General features: G+C 38.8%; 1 pseudogene; it reads left to right on the top strand.

Annotated features, from left to right (window-relative positions):
- The first annotated feature begins 355 nt into the window (after positions 1-355).
- On the top strand, positions 356-899 carry LOC102838593 (annotated as a pseudogene).
- The last annotated feature ends 4363 nt before the right edge of the window (positions 900-5262 follow it).

The following is a 5262-nucleotide window of genomic DNA, read 5'->3' on the forward strand; positions in this document are numbered from 1 at the left end:
TGCTTCATTCTCCATGCTAGTCCTCTGTGGCTGTATCACTGACTCTGGGCTCAAGAGTACCCAGGTCTTGCCACACTGCTGGCCAAGGTCTTCACCCAGGTTCACAGGAGTCTGGAACATTATAGGGCTTAGCTCGCAGCTTCATGGCCTGTATGATATTCTTGATGTCATCCCATAACTCTTCTGGTCTTCATTCATTAGTGTCTAGCACATCAAATCTGTTCTTGAGATTTTCTCTAAATTCAGATGAGATATACTTAAAGTTTGGCACTGTAGATAAGCACTGGACCGCTAACTGCAAGAACAGCAGTTCAAACCTACTCTTCCCCTAAGTGGCCTGAGGCAATCTGACAAAATGGTTCACTACTCAGTTGACCCAAAAAACCCTACAAAATCATGCAAATCAAGAGGCTCAAATCTCTAGGTCCATTTTAAGGACACCCGTGAAACTGCCCAGGCCATCAAGTATATATTTATCTGAAAACCCACCAAGTATCTGAAAGATACCACTTGGCAGAAGCAATGTGCACCAGTCCGACATTACAGTGGTGGTGTTGGTAGGTGTGACCAGGTCAAACAGTGGGGTTAGGCACAGGGTCAGTTGCCCAAAAAAGAGTGCTGAATTTTTGCTGCACATGCTTAAAAACTCAGGGAGCAATGTTGAACAAAGGGTTTAGTTGTGGTCATTGTACACATCCAGGTCAACAAAGCCTCCAAGATGAGCTGCTGAACTTACAGAGCTCATGGTCGGATCAACCCTTACATGAGCTCCCCCTACCACATTGAGATGGTCCTCACTGCAAAGGAACAAATTGTTCCTAAACCAGAAGAGGAGGTTGTGCAGAAGAAACATATCCCAAAAGAATCTGAAGAAAACAAAACTTATGACTCAGGCATAAATTAAGCCTAAAACAAAATGCAAATAAAAGTAAAACAAACAAAAAACCCTATACAGGGTCGCTATGAGTCAGAACTGACTCGACTATACACCACAACAATGTCATATTTTGGCTTTCTGACTTGTTTTAATTTTCTTCAGTTTCAACCTGAAACTGAAGAAATTTGCATATGAGCAAGCCGTTGGTCTCTTCTGTAGTCAGTCCCTTGCCTTGTTTTGACTTTTCCCACAGATATAGGCAAATTGATTCCTGTGTATTCCTCTGGTAAGGTCCACATGCATAACTGCTGTTTATGTTGTTGCAAAAAGGTATTTGCAATGAAGAAGTCTTTAGTCTTGCAAAATTCTATCATGCAATCTGCAGCATCATTTCTGTCAGCAAGGCCATATTTTCCTACTACTAATCCTTCCTCTTTGTTTCCAACTTTTGCATTCCAATCACTAGTAATTATCAATACATCTTGATTGCATGTTTGATCAATTTCAGACTGTAGATGTTGGGAGAATTCTTCAATTAAATTATAATTGCCTTTAGTGTTTGGTGTGTAAATTTGAATACTAATCCACCATTCATCTGACAGTTTGTTGTACTATGGTGGCTTGTGTGTTGCTGTGATTCTGGAGACTATGCCATGGGTATTTTAAATACCAGCAGATTCACCCATGGTGGACAGCTTTCAGATGAGCTTCCAGACGAAGACATAATAGGAAGAAGGAGAGATGGACTACTTCTGAATATTTAGTCACTGAACAGCTTATAAATAGCAGTGGAACACTGTCAGCACCAGATTATTGATATTGAAACATGATGAGGAACACCAGAATATTGTCAGATATAGTGCCAGAAGATGAGCCCCTCAGGTTGGAGGCACTCAAAATTCGACTGGGGAAGAACTGCCTCCTCAAAGTAAAGTTGACCGTGATGATGTGAATGGAGAAAAGCCCTTGGGACCTTCATTTGCTGATGGGACACAACTCAGAATGAAGAGAAACAGCTGTAAACATCCATTCATAATCGGAACATGAAATATACAAAATATGAATCTAGGAAAATTGGAAATTGTCAAAAGTGAAATGGAACACATGAACATCAATATCCTAGGAGTTAGTGAATTGAAATAAACTGGTATTGGCCATTTTGTGTTTGACAATCACATAGTTTACTAAGACAGGAATGATAAACTGAAGAGGAATTACATTGCATTCATCATCAAAAAGAATATATCAAGATCAATCAAGAAATACAATGCTGTCTGTGATAGGATACTATCCATACACTTACAAGGAAGACCAGTTAATACCACTATTATTCAAATTTACACACTAACCGCTAAAACCAGTGATGATGAAATTGATTAATTCTTCCAACTACACACCAGAGAGTCCTGGTGTAGCGCTGTGGGTTAATGCACTGGACCTCAAAGTCAGTTTGAACTGCAAGGTCAGCAGTTCAAGCTCACCAGCTGCTCCTCAGAAACCCTATACAGGGTCACTATGAGTCGGAAACAACACGAAGGCACTTACCAACAACAACAACAACAACCAATTCCTTCAGTCTGAAATTGATCAAACATGCAATCAAGATGTATTGATGATTACTGGTGATTGGAATGCAAAGATTGGAAACAAAAAGGAAGGATCAGTAGTTGGAAAATATGGCCTTGCTGCCATAGAAATGGTGCTGGGGGTCCCAAAATAGAATTTTGCAAGACCAATGACGTCTTCATTGCGAATACCTTTTATAAATGACATAAAAGATGACTATACAGATGGACTTCACCAGATGGAATACACAGAAATCAAATTGACTGTGGAAAGAGACAGTGAAAAAGTTCCATAGCATCAGCCCAAACAAGGCCAGGGGCAGACAATGAAACAAACCTTACTGCTCATATGCAAACTCAAGCTGAAGGTGCAGAAAATGAAAATAAGTCTACAAGAGACAAAATATGACCTTGAATATATTCCACATGAATTTAGAGATCATCTGAAGAACAGATTTGATGTATTAGACACTAAAGAGTCATGGGATAACATCAAGAACATCATACAGGAAGAAAGCAAAAGGTCATTAAGATGACAAGAAAAAAGGAAAAAAACAAAATTGATGTCAGAAGAGACTCTGAAACTTCCTTTCCAGCATAGAGATGCTAAAGCAAATGGAAGAAGTAAGGAGATACAAAAATTTCAAAGGTTAGCTCAAGAAGACAAAGTCAAATATTATAAGGAGATGTGCAAAGACCTGGAGTTAGAAAACCAAAAGAGAAGAACATGCTCAGCATTTCTCATGATGAAGGAACTGAAGGAAAAATTCAAACCTCTGCTTGCAGTATTGAAGGATTCTATGGGTAAAATATTGAATGATGCAAAACGCATCAAAAGATGGAAGGAATACACAGAGTCCCTGTAACAAAAAGAAATGATCGATGTTCATCCATTTCAAGAGGTATTATCAATAGCCAATGATACTGGAGGAAGAAGTCCAAGGTGCATTGAAGGCATTAACAAAGAACAAGGCACCAGGAATTGATGGAATGCAAATTGAAATCTTTCAACAAACTGATGCAGCACTGGAGGCACTCATTCATCTATGCCAAAAAATTTGGAAGATAACTACCTGGCCAACTGACTGGAAAGATCCATATTTGTGCCTCTTCCAAAGATAGGAGACCCAACAGAATGTGGAAATCATTGAACAATATCATTGATTAAAGTTATTGATTAATGTAAGTAAAGTTTTACTAAAAGTCATCTAAAAATGGCTGCAACAATACATTAACAAAGAACTTCCAGAGATTCAAGCTAGATTCAGAAGAGGACATGAGAGGGGGGATATCTTTGCAGACACCAAATGCATCTTGGCTGAAAGCAGAGTATACCAGAAAGATGTTTTCCCTGTGCTTTATTGACTATGCAAAGGCTTTCAATTGTGTGGATCATAACAGCTATGGACAGCACTGTGAAGTTTAAGTATTCTGGAACACTTAATTGTGCTCATGAGAAAACTGTACATAGACCAAGAGGCAGTTGTTTAAACAAAACAAGGGAACACTGAATGGTCTCAAATTAGGAAAGGTGTGTGCCAGGGTATTCTTTCACCATATTTATTCAATCTGCATGCTGAACAAATAAATCTAAGAAGCTGGATTATATGAAGTAAAACATGGCATCAAGATTGGATGAAGACTCGTTAATAACCTACGGTATGCAGATAATACAGCCTTGCATGCTGAAAGCCAAGAAGACTTAAGATACCTGCTGATGACCACAGCCTTCGATATGGGTTGTACCTCAATGTAAAGTAAACAAAAATCCTCACAACTGGACCAATAAACAACATCCATATTAATGGAGAAAAGATTGAAGTTGTCAATAACTTCATTTTGTTCAGATCAGTCATCAACACTCATGGAAGCAGCAGTCAAGAAATCAAACAATGTATTGCATTAGGCAAATCTGCTGCATAAGACCTCTTTAAAGTGTTGAAGAGCAAAGATGTCAGTTTGAGGACTAAGGTATGCCTGACCCAAGCCATGATATTTTCAATAACCTCATATGCATGTGAAAGTTGGACAGTGAATAAGGTAGACCATAGAAAAATTGATGCATTTGAGTTATGGTACTGCAGGAGAATAGTGAAAGTACCATGAAACAAACAAATCTGTGTTGGGAGAAGTACAGCCAGAGTACTCATTGAAAGCCAGGATGCCCAAACTTCATCTTTCATACTTCAGATATGTTGTCAGGAGAGGGAACTGTCACTGGAGAAGAATATCATGTTTGGTAAAGTGCATGGTGGGAGAAAAAGAAGAAGACCCCCAATAAGATGGATTGGCACAGTGGTAGAAGCAATGGGCTCAGCTGTAGCAACAATTGTGAGGTTAGCCAGGACCAGGCTGTGTTTCTTTCTGTTGTGCGTAGGGTCACTATGAGTTGGAACCGACTCAATAGCACCCAACAACAACAACTGGTCTTCCTAGTTCTTGTTTTTGTTTAGTACTGCTGGATGAGTTTGAAAAGCTGGTCTTCCTTGTAGGTGTATGGATATTTTCCTGTCACAGACAGTATTGTATTTCAAGATAGATCTTGAAATGCTCTTTTGATGATGAATACAACAACAATTCTCTTCAGTTTTCCGTTCCCAGCATGCTAAACCATTCCAAATGACCAATGCTTGTCTGTTTCTGCTCACTAATGCCTATTATATCCATCTTTATGTATTCCATTTCATATTTGGCAACTTCCAATTTCCCTAGATTCAAACTTTGTGTATTCCATGTTCTGATTATTAATGGATATTTGAAGTTGTTTCTTCCTATTTTTAGTTGTATCACATCAACAAATGAAGGTCTGAAAACTTTGCT

The sequence above is a fragment of the Chrysochloris asiatica genome, unplaced genomic scaffold, assembly GCF_000296735.1.
Source record: "Chrysochloris asiatica unplaced genomic scaffold, ChrAsi1.0 scaffold00061, whole genome shotgun sequence".
Classification (NCBI taxonomy): Eukaryota; Metazoa; Chordata; class Mammalia; order Afrosoricida; family Chrysochloridae; genus Chrysochloris; species Chrysochloris asiatica.